The sequence below is a fragment of the Neophocaena asiaeorientalis genome, unplaced genomic scaffold (genome assembly GCF_003031525.2).
Source record: "Neophocaena asiaeorientalis asiaeorientalis breed wild unplaced genomic scaffold, Neophocaena_asiaeorientalis_V1.1 scaffold180, whole genome shotgun sequence".
Lineage (NCBI taxonomy): Eukaryota > Metazoa > Chordata > Mammalia > Artiodactyla > Phocoenidae > Neophocaena > Neophocaena asiaeorientalis.
The window spans coordinates 291,108-306,951 of NW_020173697.1; positions in this window are offsets into that span (position 1 = coordinate 291,108).

Sequence of the window (15,844 nt, forward strand, 5' to 3'; positions counted from 1 at the left end):
TACTGTATATTTGATTTTGAAGTTTAGATCTTTTTTCCATTTCAATGAAAAAATCTCATAACGAAATTCAAAGATTGAGAAATCAAATCCTTGTTAATAGTCTTTGTTTTGAAAGTCTTTAAAGTTGGTTTTCGTATTGAACTGTCAGGAAGTTAACTAGCTACCCATCACCTTCAGACACAGTAGCTCTGTTTACACGACCACTGCCAACACATGAGTCACAGGATCAGACCATAACATGCCCACAGCTTGTCTTATTTAACTCATCGCTTCAGGGAACACATGGGGAAAAATACACTCTGTACAGGCCAACCATTTTAGCACAAACGCAAAATTGCACAAAACAGAAAAAGTTGCATTTCTTAAGTAGTCTGACTAGCAAATTCCATGGTTCTATGCAAGTCTGGACCATGTTTTTGAAAGAATTGCTTTTGCAGAAATTTTGTTTCTCCTTCATGCGGAGCCTGAAAAAGCTGGCAAACTGCCAAACCAGAAGTTCTGAAGACTCGAAATGCAACCTGCGTCATTTGTATTGATTGTAATCCATAGCGTGTGTGCATGTGGTCATGCCGGTGATTCATAGATAACACCGTGAATCATAACTAAAACTGGAAAAGTAGGCTTTGATAAAATATGATTTAATCAAAGGCAAAGATCACATTTTAGCAACCTGGTATTGTCCTCTACTTAATGTGTTTCCTTTCTCCCCCTCTACTCCTTCCCCTCTTCCTCTCTCTCCTTTTTATTCTACCAAAGCTCACACTGGGGACTTCCCTGGTGGTGCAGTGGCTAAGAACCCGCCTTCCAGTGCAGGGGACACGGGATCAATCCCTGGTCCGGGAAGATCCCACATGCCACAGAGCAACTAAGCCTGCATGCCACAACTACGGAACCCACGCGCCTAGAGCCCATGCTCCACAACAAGAGAAGCCGCCGCAATGAGAAGCCCATGCACCGCAATGAAGAGTAGCCCCCGCTCGCCACAGCTAGAGAAAGCCTGCGTGCAGCAACGAAGACCCAACGCAGCCATAAATAAATAAATAAATTTATTTAAAAAAAAAACTCGCATTGGTTTCAGTTTTCAGCCAAAGTTTGAAGGTTAAATGTTACATACCTTGAGAAAAGCTTTTGCCATGTTACCAGTTATTTCAAGGCAATTTTAGATAAGAATCCAAAATTAAGTATGACCTATGGGTATTGTGACATTTACCTGGAAAAAAATGCAAACATAGAAGTGTTTTGACAGGGCTCCCCACTTTATGAAAATCTAGACCCTTCTAATTTGTCAAGGAGGTGGAGGACTATTAAAAGTGTTTGTCTAGGGGGCTTCCCTGGTGGCGCAGTGGTTGAGATCCGCCTGCCGATGCAGGGGACGCGGGTTCGTGCCCCGGTCTGGGAGGATCCCACATGCCGCGGAGCGGCTGGGCCCGTGAGCCATGGCCGCTGAGTCTGTGCGACCGGAGCCTGTGGTCCGCAATGGGAGAGGCCACAACGGTGAGAGGCCCGCGTACCAGAAAAAAAAAAAAAAAAAGTGTCTAAATTACGGAAAGGACCAATTTAGTGGTCTTGCTAAAAAAGAAATGAAAATGTTATAATAAAGTCAAAACCTTTCATCATTTTTTAAAAAATTAACTTCTCTCCTAAAATTAAAGTTGTTTTCCTTTCTTTTCTTCTCCAAAGATTGGGTTTAGTTCAGGTTCTGGAAAGAACTTTGTGGTTTACTTTAGGTTAAATAAGCTGAAAATTCACTAGATGTCAGCATAAAATCTTTTAACGAAACATTTTGCATAGGAACATATTTTTAATTTCCATAAATCTAATCTACTAAAGTCTAAAAGCCAGCTCAGAGTTTTTCTTGGCAGATTCGTACAGAGAAAAAGGAAAGCAATGAGTTTGTTTTCTTGTGCCTGTATAAATGCACCACCCCTGCACAGCACATCGTAAAGCCTGTTATAGCTGAGCAACACAATTAGTAATTGTAATGACATTTATGTCTGATGAATGAAAATATGTTCCTGCTACTGCAAAATAAGCGAACTCATGTGCATACAGCTTATTGTGTATGTGAAGCAAGTCCAACACAAGAAACACGATCTTCTTGTTCTGGAAGAATAAACAGAAAATAAATAAACATAGAACAAAATAAAAAGTAATTAAATACTTTCTCATTAGAAATGAATATATAACAATAAATATAAAAGAAAACACTATGCAAGAAAAATACTTCTTTACTCAACCACATCCTCTAGGCAATATTGTGAGAAATGTCCCCACTAAACCCAAGAAAGAGACTGAAGTAAATGAAGTATTACTGCCCATTTCCTGTGTGTTGATTCAGTAAAGGTGTATTAAATTCCACATAAAGTTTAAAGTGGCACCATCCCTGCATTCCTGGAGCTCTCATGGTACAGGAGAGAGACATACACACTCATAACACACTTGCGTAAGTAAGTACCACAGCTGAGGTGTGGTCTGGGTCCAATGCGATCACCGAAGTGGAAATCTCATCTTGCCTGGAGATACCACAGAATATTTCATGAAGGAGGTACATTTTAGCTGAGTAACAAATGACTACAAGGAACTCCCTGGACAGTTGCAAGGAGAACACTTGCAAAGGTGTGGAAGAGAAAAAGAGCATACAATATTTTGGAAAGCTAAATGTTTCAGCAGAGCTGGAGTATGAAAGGGAGAAGTTAACAATTTACCCATTATATTAAGGGTATTTAGGGGCCACTGAAATACTTTCATTGATTTTTTTGCTATCAAAAAGTAGTTCACATTCATTAATAAATGTTTTTAAACGGGGAAATCATAAAGAAGAAAATTAAGTCTACTTTACATCCTATTGGTAAATAATCATGTGACTTGACACACATTTTATGCCACAGCCCCGCTTCTAAATATCTTGTCCACTTATTTTCCACAACAACAAATTCTCTCAGTTTTGGTTCCTTCAGGTTGATTCAATTTTCCCTAGACTTTGCAGAGATTTCTTTGATTTTGTGGTACGTAGTTGCCGTTTTCTTCTCTTGGCACTAATAAACATAGTTTTCTTTTTCCGTTATTGTTTTCTCCTCTTGTTTTCCTTCTAACAGATTGATCAGTTGTTGAGAAGGGTTTTTAGAAGTTTGCTCGTAGAAGCAGTTGTGCTGGAAATCCAGAGCAAATTTTCTAGTTTTCGTTCAGAGTAAGTACATGTAAGTGGCACTGCTGGGCTAACAAGTACTGTTTAAAGGTGTCTGGTTCACAGGGCAAATTGTTTCTGGAGAAATAACAATTTTCATTCCCATTAGTAATGGATGAATGCTATTTTCTGGCATTCTTACTAACACTGAGTGTCATCTTTTTTTTTTTTTTGCGGTACGTGGGCCTCTCACTGCTGTGGCCTCTCCCGTTGCGGAGCACAGGCTCCGGACGCACAGGCTCAGTGGCCGTGGCTCACGGGCCCAGCCGCTCTGCGGCATGCGGGATCCTCCCAGACCGGGGCACGAACCCGTGTCCCCTGCATCGGCAGGCAGACTCTCAACCACTGTGCCACCAGGGAAGCCCTGAGTGTCATCTTTAATCTTTGCAAACAGCTGAGGGATTTAAAAGAGCCATGCGATAAAATCGGGATTGCCCTTTATTCCTATCGCTTTTCCTGCAGTGTGTGGGACAGATAGGAGATGCGGGAGTGTGGTGCCTTTGTAGTCAGGAAGACAATTTCTTATCTAAAATTGTCAAGATTAGTGAAATAATCTAGATGAGAAATTAACCAAGGAAGTGACAAGAAGAAGAAGAAATAAGGAAATGGATATGAGAGATAATAAGAAAGTACAAATACTGTAACCAAGAACATGTTGCTAAGGGAGAGATGAAAAATCATTCTGAAAATGACCGTTATCTATAAGACATGCTACACACATGGGCGCTTATAAATCTCACAACAAATTTAGGAAATAAGTGTTATTATTCTGATCGTTCGGATTTGTAAAATAGGTTAAAGTACACATTTAGAAAGTTGCTTTGTAAGGATCCCACTCGTGACTAATCCACACTCCCTCCACAGCACACTGTACTACACTAGCTTCCGAAATGCTGCCTACTTTGCTAACGTGAACATCTTGGTATTGAAAGAAATTTCTAGCTCTGTCTCCACATCCCTGGAAGTGCCTTCCTTTCCTTAGATTTCAGGCCAGTTTGTCACCCTGCTGTCTCAGTTTTATGCTGCACTCAAAAACCACGTATCACTTGTACAGTTTTGTCTTTCTTGTTGTTAGGGTAGGAGTGATGCTCCTTCCAGCTTTCTACATCCTGAGCAGAAGCTAACGTCTCTCCATTCATTTTCAGCCTCTGTGACCCTTCAAGCCTCTTAACATGTCTACTTCCACCCCCCATCACTTACCTCTCCTTATATACTTTCCACCTCTTTATCTATGCGGGATGCCTTCTGGGAGAGTTCCTTGGACTAATTTTCCTTATCACGAATTCATTTCTTATTAATTCAGTCCACTCCCCTATCCCAATTCCTGCTCTTTTCCAAAGATTCCACAATTTTCTTCTTTTTATTTATTTTTGTTGTTTTTCCATTGGACAATTTTCTTCTTTATTTGTAATCTCACCCGTGGAGTATGGCAGATGTGAGAAGGAATGATAAAGACCTGCTTGGAGTCCCACTGGCCTGCCTAGAGTTCCCTAGCCCAGCGGGCTCTGGCTTTCCTGCTTTGTAAGCAGTTAAACAGGCAACCATCCACCTCCAGAGCGATGGTAGGACATAAAAGACCTGGACTCTCAATCTTATCCTATTATCCATGGTGCCAGGTCCTCTGCTGTCCTGGGCTTCAATTTCAGTCACACACGAGGCATATATGCCTTCCCAGATGAATACTCTTTGATTTTATATTACATTTTCACCCTCTCACTTTTGTGGCATCTTGAGAGTTGGGTTCAGGAAAGGAGATGATTGCCCTTGTTTATTCATCATCTAATGTGAAATAGTTTTATTATTTTTTTCATGGGAAGGCATTTTATTTTAAATAGAGCAGTGTGTACATGTCAGTCCCAAGCTCCCAATCTATCCCTCCTCCCCACTTATCCCCACCGGCAACCATAAGTTTCTTCTCTAAGTCTATGAATCTGTTTCTGTTTTGTAAATAAGTTCAACTGCATCATTTTTTTTTAGATTCCCCATATAAGCGATATCATATATTTGTCTTTCTCTGTCTGACTTATTTCACTTAATATGATAATCTCCAGGTCCATCCATGTTGCTGAAAATGGCATTATTTCATTCTTTTTAATGGCTGAGTAATATTACATTATATATATATATATATGTACACATATATATGTATATATATATCACATCTTCTTTATCTATTCATCTGTTGATGGACACTTAGGTTGCTTCCATGTTCTGACTATTGTAAATAGTGCTGCAATGAATATTGGGGTGCATGTGTCTTTTTGAATTATGGTTTTCTCTGGATATATGCCCTGTAGTGGGATTGCTGGATCATCTGGTAGCTCTATTTTTAGTTTTTTAAGGAACCTCCATACTGTTCTCCATAGTGGCTGCACCAATTTACATTCCCACCAACAGTGTAGGAGTGTTCCCTTTTCTCCACAACCTCTCCAGCATTTATTGTTTGCAGATTTTTTGATGATGGCCTTTCTGACTGGTGTGATATCTCATTGCAGTTTTGATTTGCATTTCTCTAATAATTAGCGATGTTGAGCATCTTTTCATGTGCCTCTTGGCCACCTGTATGTCTTCTTTGGAAAAATATCTCTTTAGGTTTTCTGCCCATTTTTTGATTGGGTTGTTTGTTTTTTTGATATTGAGCTGCATGAGCTGTTTGTAAATTTTGGAGACTAATCCCTTGTTTGTCACATCGTTTGCAAATATTTTCTCCCATTCTGTGGGTTGTCCTTTTGTTTTGTTTATGGTTTCCTTTGCTGTGCAAAAGCTTTTGAGTTTAATTAGGTTGAATACTAATTAATTTAATACTAAGTTTAATTACAATTGAGGTAATTGAGGTTAATACTTTTAAATAACAATGAACAAGGCACTTTTGTTGAACACCAAAAAAATCTTTCAGAATATAGCTTTTTACATTTCAAAAATATACATAGTGGCTCAGTTTAGCACCCAAATGTCAGAGGAAAATGTAGCTTTAAAATCCAGTCCCAGCAGTAATTAAGTGATTTTGATAAAGCAACATAAAACTTCTGGCAGCCTACCCAGGAAGACCATTTCTATCACATCAGTATGTAGCAAAAGACCACAGCAGCAAGCAAAATACCTAGTCATGTTCATCTTTGCCTTGGCTTTAAGGCTAATAATGAAAGGCTTTATGAACAACAACAAAAAATTGGTAGTGATTTGGAATTTCGATGTTGATTACATTTGGTAATCGAATGAGTGAATACCGATATATTGTTAGGAACCAATCTGACACTTTATTCTACATTAAAATTTTACCTTATTATTTCTTCTTTCCAAGTTTTTCAAATATAACTAGCAAGTCAGACATTTGACTTACTTTTTGTTAAAACAAAAAAACTCATTTCATATACGAGAATATGTAAAATCAAGCCAGTATAAGTCAATGCTCCCTTTACTGACAATTTATTTGGAGTCAAATCAGCTCTATCAGAAGTAGCAGCAGGAAAACGTGTTCCAATGCATCCAAGACTCAAAATGGCAGCTGGGTTTACCCTCTATCCTTTGGGAAATATTAATTTCCTACAATATGTAAAAACTCATTGCAGATAATTATATTCCCAGAGAAACTAAAATATTGTATTCCAAGACTTTCCAAGGTAAATTGCGATGTATACTTTTAGGGAAAATAAAATGTTTTTGAGTTTAGGTTTAAGTGGAAAGGATGAAATTGAGATCTTTCCCCATAACGTTTCACAAGTACCACATCTGTCCAGCTCACCAAAGACAGGGGAGCCCAAGTCATTCATCCGATGTTCAGTCAACCAGGCAGACTCCAAAATCAGAAAACCTGATTAGAAAAAAATTCAAGTTGTTTTACAAGTTGTTTAGTTACAAGTGCAGTAAAATTTAAATCTTGACTATTTATACTAACAAATAAGTGACCAGATTACAAATTATAGAAAAATCATGGTTACATAAACATGGATTAGATCTTTTCAAAGGGAAACCCTAGATTCCTGACCAGACCCCAACTGTGGTGTGATGTGAGAACCCCCAATTCTTTACTAAAACACTGTGAACTCAAGAACTGGAGGACAGCCTTATTAAGCTAAACTGACCTGTTTTTTGACAAATGATCACCTCTAATCCTGATGCTTGATTTGTGGGACTGAATTTTTTAACCACCATATTTTACATATACCAGTATCCATACACTTCTAAAAGCAGAGTCTCTGATGTACTGTAAATTAGAAGCTGAGTTCACATCTTCAGGCGCACTTTCAGTGAATTATGAGACTAGAAATGAACTTCAAAGTTCATCTAGTTCTGTGCCCTTGGTCATGTCTCAGTGAGGACTGCTAAGATAAAAGGAGGTCTATTTCTTAGCTTTTTACTCAAATAAGTCTGATTCAAACATAATATCACCTTAATTTCAGAAACTTTTAAAGTAACTTCACAAATATTTTAAGTGAAAGCTTAAATAATGAACAAAAATTAGCCAAGTGAAAGTAAAATATACTGTAATTTTATTTCTACATGTAATTAAATTAATTTAAGAAAAATAAGAATATATAGTTTTTTAACATTTAAAATATCTATATTTTATTGTTAAAATAATCACAATTAAAAATGTGATATGTATATGTCTAAATTAGACCATAACAAAAATTATACACTTTAGAATTAAAAACTGGGGTATAAATAAAAATTTAAATTAAAAAGCTGGGGTATAGGTGTAAAAGTATAGCTTTAAATAAAAATTGGACCAAAATGTACATACCATGTTGTATCCTGTTTGCTTCATTTAGATGATATTATGAACATTTTCTGTGTTAAAAAATATTTACATACAATATCATTCAGTGGCTGTAAGTAGACCATTTAATGTATACACCATAATTTACTTAACCAAATCCTTTATTATTGGTCATTTAGATATTTTTCATGTTTACTTGCTGTAAAGATTTCTTCTGTTGTACATTCTATATTTAAGTAGCTGCCTATAACCTTAATAATTTATTTAGAATGATTTTGAAATAAAGGAATTACTAGGGCAGAGTGTATTTTTTAAGCATTTGATATCATTTTTGCCTAAGAACAAGTAATAGAAATTAATCCAACTTCATTTATCAAATTCTATGATCATCTACCACAAAAAAGATTTCTGAAGAGTATGGACATAGGAGAGCCCCAGTTTGACAGAGCAAATAATAGGAAATAGCATTCTAGCTTTTATTTGGAGAGTTTTGACTTAATGTCACTCCTACCAAGTAGAAAAAAAGCCACTTCAATACACACCGTGTTTTCTTCCCCTAAATTTGTTTCCTTCCTTATAAAGAAATTACCACTTGATGAGGGCAAGACAACCAAGAAGAATGAAACCCATTTGATCTGATTGTTTTTAAGCCTCTTAAATGCCAAGTCTATGAGTTATCTGACGAAGGATTGAAAGGATATGAAAATTGAAGATATTTTCTTTGGAAGTGCATTTGACCTTATGAATCAATGCTTTCTTAGCTATTTTCCTGTCACTCTTTATCTTTACACACTCACTTTCTCCTATTGCTCCCCATCCGTTTCCACTGAAATCAGAGAAGTCTGATTGAGAAGTAGTTATGTCTTTAGTCTCATATACACAATTATAAATTAAATCATTTGCACTTGCTATTTGCTTCAGCATATTTTCATAGGCAGGGAAAAAGAGGAACCTACAGAAAGAAAGTTTTGAAAAACTAAACTGATTCACTGGACTAGAGGGCTGGGAAATTTTTTTCTAAGGAGCCAAATAGAAAATATTTTTATCTTTGAAGTCCATAAAGTCTTTGTTACAACTACTAAAGTGTGCCCCAGCCATAGTCAAGACAGACACAAATGGGTGAAGCTGTGTTCTAATAAAACTTTATTAACAAAAACAGGTGGTGGGCTGATTTGTTTACCCTATCTGCACTAAACTCTCTTTCCATTTCAAACTTTCCAAAAACTTAATCACAACAGTTTCCATTATTGGACTAGCAACCATTTTCATTTTTCATTTTCTTTTCTGGAATGATTCTCGCAAATTTATCTATAGGAAGAGAAAAGAAAATGTGGACGAAATGAGAGTGACATTCGTCTCTCTTTTCTTTTCCAATGATCCTCATAAGAGCTCTCTGTGATTTTTATGCACCTTGTATCAGAGCTGATTTGTGTTTGCTCACATGGAAAGTCTTCACCAACTGCATATCCTGGTGGAATTTGTCACCTCTTGAGATCATCAATGGTGGCCCCTGACTTTCCAGTCTGAATCTCCACATAGTTCCAAAATCTCTGAATTGATTCAACCTGGAGAGTCATTGAGGTTTCTGGTCCCATTGGGAGGCAGGGTCTGTCCAAGTACAGCATAAGCCTGGCCCTTTGTAGGCTCAACAGTGATACCCTATGTTATTCTGATGCAACACTTTGTGTGTGGTAGCAATTATATCTCATGTTTTTCTAGACCTGCCAGAAATGGGTCAAGGCTAATTTTGCTCTCATTAGTGTAACATATCTAACTAGTTGATACCACAGACTTCTTTACTTGACCCAGAATAAGAAATTTGCTTTGCCGCCTCTAGCTGTTTAACATAATCCTCAATACTTTTCCTCAGAAAGTTGAAGACTTTCACCACGAAATGCGTAACAAATGGATGGCTATGCTCCAAAATGTCCAATTTCAAACATCTTGTCAACAGTGAAATCCAAACAAAATTTATATTAAGGACATTACGAGCCAAAATAAATTTCATGCCGAACTTAAATGTTCTACAATGTTTGACAGGTAATGGAAACTGCTTGAAAATAGAATACTGTTGTCATACTTAGCATGATTTCCCGATGTTTGATTTTACCCACATGTTAGGAAATCACATATATTTCAGAATATAAAGATTTGAACATTTTTCTTCAATTACACTGGTGTCTTCCACCACTCACTTTCTACTGATTGTTTTGTGTAAGTATGAAGCATGTTTGAGCATCTCCTCCATTAAAAGTTAAAAAAATTGCTAACGGCACACTCCCTTCCAGCTATCCCCCTATCTCTCTTCCTGTTCAACTAAGCGTCTTATAACAGTTATGTATTTTAATCCCCAATCCCTGGTATCCCACTGCAATCCAGCTTTCTTCCCTACTGAAACCACTACTGTCAAGGTGAGTGGCAAATTTCTTTTGACAGATCTGCTGGGGACTTTTCACCACTTGTGAACCATTCCTTTCTTGAAACACTTTCTTCTATTGATTTCCATAATCCTAACCTCTTTTCCTTTCAGATATTTTTTAAAGGTCCTCTTCTCACGCTTGCCCTTTAAATATGAATCATTTCCTCACGGTTTAGTCCTAGCGAGGCCACCTTCTCTGCTTGCTCTGCACAGGCACTCCTGGTGATTTTTATCAACTCCATGGTTATAAGTCTCAAATCTTTGTGCCCGGTTTCTCTCTGAAGCCTCCCAGCTGTGTGCATACCTGCCTAGTGGACACTGCAACTTTGCTGGCTTCTGGGCATTTTAAGCTCAATGTATCCCAAACTGAACTCCATCATCCTCACCTTTTCTCCAACCAGCTTCTTCCTATGTGTTCCCCACTGCCCACACCAGAAACTTCAGAGTCTCCTTTGACTCTTTTCTGTCCTTCATTCCCACGTTTGGTCAAAAATCAAATCTTGTTTAACCTACTTTCTAATCATTTTTAGACTTTTCTCTTTTCCCAACGGCCCCACTCCCGTCCGATTTCAAGTCATCCTAGCTACTCACTTGGCTTACTGAAACTGTCTGACTTGCTTACCTCTATCCTTTCTCCCAGGTCTTTCTCAAAAAGAAGCCCAAGTACCTGGATGAGTTTCTGTGATCCTTTGAATCCTAATTTATAACACTTCAATGGTTTTTCTGATGCTCGTAAGAGCTCAGAGATGGCTCACAACACCCTTCCTATCTGTTTAGTCTCCTTTTTTGTCACTCACCTCACACACCAAGCACATCCATGTTGAACCGTATCAAAAGCATCCATAGCATAATTCTTTTACCATCTCTCCCCTCTTCCAGAAATATTCTTAGCTATTTTCATTGCCTGGTTAGCATTTGTTCACCTTTTAAGTTTCGGCTTATGTATCATTTACACCAGAAATTCTTTTCTGACCTAATCCAATCCCTCAGACTGGCTAGCTATTTCTTCCAAGCACCCTCATGGCGTTGCTGTCTCTAAAATTGCAACTCATACTTTATATTACTACCTGTTTGATTTTTTAAAAATTTTCCTAGTGAACTGTAAGGTCCATGTGGTCAGGAAACATTTTTATCTTGTTTAAGAAGTATGAATAGGGCTTCCCTGGTGACGCAGTGGTTGGGAGCCCGCCTGCCGATGCACGGGGCGTGGTTTCGCGCCCCGGTCCGGGAGGATCCCACGTGCCGCGGAGCGGCTGGGCCCGTGGGCCATGGCCGCTGGGCCTGCGCGTCCGGAGCCTGTGCTCCGCAATGGGAGGGGCCACAGCAGTGAGAGGCCCACGTACCGCAAAAAAAAAAAAAAAAGAAGTATGAATAAAAAATAATGGCTGGATAAAGTGATATGCTCTCTGTCCTCGTAAAGCTAATAGTTTAATAGAAGAAACAGATATTCAGCAAATAAACAGATTAAATAAATAATAACACGTGATTGAGGAAAGTTCTATCAAGTAAAATTGAGTGCTTTGAAACACAGAGTCCTGGAACCACTGAAGCATATAATCAGGGAGTGGCATGATATGGCATCATTTAAAAATTTTTTGAATCATTCTTTCTGAATGAAGAAAATACATGAAGAAAAAAAGTAACGGCCATGACCAGGAGTTATGGTATGGATGAAAACACTTGAGAGTTTGGAGGATTCACTGCTTATGTCTTCAGTATTCACTTAAGGCAATCATGGGATTACATAACTCTTCACCAGTGTGGTGGCCCAGGGTTGTTGCTTGGGTGTAGCGGGCGATGAGTAACTAACCAGATCATTGAAAGATGGTATTTTGTCAGGAAATTCATTCCCAACATCAGAGCCCATTTCTAATTAAAGCATTCTAGGCATACCGCCTGTACCTCCTTGGAAGTTCAAGTTCACTTGGATAAGAATCCTTCCCATTTCTCCCCTGAGGCCTTCTTTATTTTTTTCCCAGCCTCATAAGTTTATTGTGAGAATAAAATAATATAATGCACTGAGAACCGTGCCTGGCCCACGGAAAGGACTGAGTGAAGGTTAGCTGTCGTTGACCTGGCTGGTCTGGAGGCGACTGCTGTTGCTATTAGAGGTACAGGTGACGGAGTCCAGAGGCACCACGCCTGAAATGGTTTCTTTCTTCTCTGACCTGCTCTCCCATTTGTCCACACACTCATTCTCATTCTCGGTCGTACTGGTTCCCAATTTGTGGAACAGAGACTTGTCGCTCTCCTTCAGCATTTTCTCGTGAACTTTGGTCTCGTACTCAGGCTGGTCCTCTTTAGATAAATGAACGGACTGATCTTCCCACAACCTCTATACTGTCCACCTACTCATCAGCACCACCTCCACCATCTAATTTCCAGACACGGTGAAGATGTAAATGAATTCCTTCTGCCCCAGCTTAATGGCCGGTGATGTCTCTTTCCCATCTATATGGTTTATGTTGGAAATTTTTCTCTCCTGAATATCTAGCACTCGGATGGCAGTGGGTTTGGATTTGCATTCTCCCTTTATTGAGGTCACTCAGCCTAAGACATTTATCCTCTTTTCTTTTCTCTCCTTTCCTCTTCTCTTCTAATTCACAGAGAGGCAGCAAACACATTAGACTTCTAAACAGTCATCCTAATACACAGCAGGTGAGAGAAAATCAAAGACTTTCCTGCAGGAGCTGAGAGCACTTATAATACCCAGTGTCATACTGACCATTCTTTATAACCTTAACCAGCTAGTGGAAATTATCTGATTCTAACTTCACTAGCTATATGGCTTGAAAAATTATAGTGTCAATTCCTAATTATGTATGGCCAGAAGCTCATCTTAGACAATATGGTGTTTATGTTGTTTATAAGAACATCTTGAAAAGATAAATCTGTTTGGTAAATTAAACTTTCTTAGCTGAGCTTCTCCAACCCAATAAGTAAATGACTACAGACATCTCAGGGAACTTTATCAAATGACACTGTCACTCACACCCTGGCTTCTGAGCTTCGTCCTTGTCTTTGATTATAAGTTTCCTCAAACTCTCTTGCAAATTTTTCATTTGTTACAATGATAAAGTAAACGAGGCTTTCCTGTAATGAATTTAACTTTACAATTTGTTCCTGGAATTAATCGTTGATTAAAAGGCTTGTTGTGATCTTTGTAAGTCCTTTAGTGTTTCATTATTATAGAAACTCAGGAAACATTTATCAAAGAGTTCTTGTGCTTTAGGAATCATTCCATGCCAGGTTTGAATATGTCAATAATGCTTAATAAAAAATGTACAATCTCATAACCAACAAACGACCAGTGTTTACACTATCCATCCGCCTTTTAACTCCACCTGTAACTCCTATACAATCAGATCCAAGTCTCCTGCAGCAATAAACAATCTTGACTCAGACCTCCAATTTTATAGCCTAACAGTTCATGCTCTTCATCAAAACCTATGAACCCTCAAGGGCTTATCCAGCCGGGTGTTTTAGAAGAAAAAGTTGCATTTCTCCCTTAGAAGAATTCTCATATCAGCCACTAAGAATACATTTTGTTACTGGAATATTTTGGGTGACTAGTAATCATATGTGCCACTTTGACTATCCAATAGAGACTTAAAATCCTAGTGACACATTTCATACTGATAGGAAACCATCTTTCCGATTATCCAAATCCCAAAGTAAAGTTTCATTTGCCCCATTTCTGAGTTCATTCCTCAGGCTTAGGCTCAGATCAGGTTAAAAATTAATCTTTCCTTAGCCAAGAACTTGCACAGCTAATGCTTGCAGTACTGACTCATGTATTTAAAGTCATGCACAAAAATGGCAGAGTGCGTGCTGTTACGCCATAGAGGGAAGGAATCCGGGGCAGAGTGTGTGCCATCCCTGCCTCTGGCCATGACGTGAAAACTGGGCTTCACAGCTCTACAGCTCAGAAGAGTCCCAGGTCTGGCATCACAATGGAGGGAAAGCCGTGGACAGCTCTCTGCCGGTTCTCGTGATCCCCACGCTCCCACGGAGAGACTTGGCTTTCTCGGAGCCCTCCTCTTCGAACTGTTTCCCCAGATCCCTTCATGGTCACTCTTTCTCCTCCATCAACCTTTATTCAGATCACACCTTCTCAACGAGACCCACACGGACACCCTGTGAACATTTACGTCCCATCCTATCCGCCCCTGCATCCCAACCTCTCTTACTCCGCTCTCCTCTCTTCTTTTTTCATACTCCTAAGTATGTCAATTGGAACAATTATATCCCCCATTCTTGGGTGTTATGGCAGCTACAATCTCAGAATATCAAGGCAGAGAGAGAGGGTGCATTGTTCTGGGCGATATGGAGGTAAGGCCAGCTTCTTTTGTTTATACCACGTCTTCAGGCAATTACTTTCTTGGAAGATAATTTTAGTAGGTCTGATTATTGTCAAAAACCCGTTTTCAAGAGATTAAATTTTGTATGATCATAAGTTGAATATTCAAACGGGACGAGCCTAATTGATTTTAGGGTACATTGTCTTTTTGAGATAATATAACAGCTGCCAGTGTTGGCTCTGCTACTTAAAATGTATGATTAACAGAAGGATTCAAATGTTTAAACATTGGAGTTGGAAGTTAAAAATGTATTTAAATTAAGCAAAGACAATATCTTGGGTAGTCCTGAGTGTCCTGTAAGTGAAAAGTCATCAGTTAGCAGCATGAATTTTTAAGTGGTGACATTTCCTCTTAAGATAAGACAGTCCCTTTGATCTTTCATCTGATATGTCAGCTAGAAAGATGGGTTGGTCCCCTCCTGTTTCCTAGCTGTAAAGATGATCCCAAACTGAGAGCCCGTAACTGTCAGAATACACCTTCTCCATCTTTCTCACGCCGGGAAGATAAAATTGCTGATATCTGAAAAATGAAAGTGTGTGGTGATGTATCTTGTGCAGATCTTTGTATTAGTTGAGAGAGAGGCCGTTATGCTAAGGTAACAAATATTACACGTCATTTCCACCCACAACTATTGACCACAACTAGTCACAAAGTCCTGCGTAATCGCAAAGAATCTGAGAAATGTTAGCACTCTGTCTCCAGTACAATCCTTAACACACTCTTTAAGGACAAGACACGTTCCTTAAAGAAGGATGCCGGCAATAGTGTGTGTGTGTGTGTGTGTGTGTGTGTGTTTGTGTATGCTCACTTGCCCCTCTTGAGTCACTCTCTCGTAGTGCCACAGAAATCAGGAACAAGGTTTAATAAAAGAAGACTAGTGCCTCAATGGTACTGCTAAAAGATAAACCGAGACATGTTAACATTGCTAAGAGTTTATTTGAGCAAACATCAGTGTGAATGGGGCAGTGCCAACCCAGAAGTGGTTAGGAGTACTCCACAGAGAGGAGCTGGGACAAGGGTCTTGTGGAGAAAATGCAGAAGCAAAGTAAATAACTCATCTGACCTGCTACAGCTTCACGCTTGCATTATTTGGGAAAGTGGAGCTGGCGGGTTGCGATTGGTAGTTCTTGCCCTGCAGGCATTCACAGGAATTGCTGGTG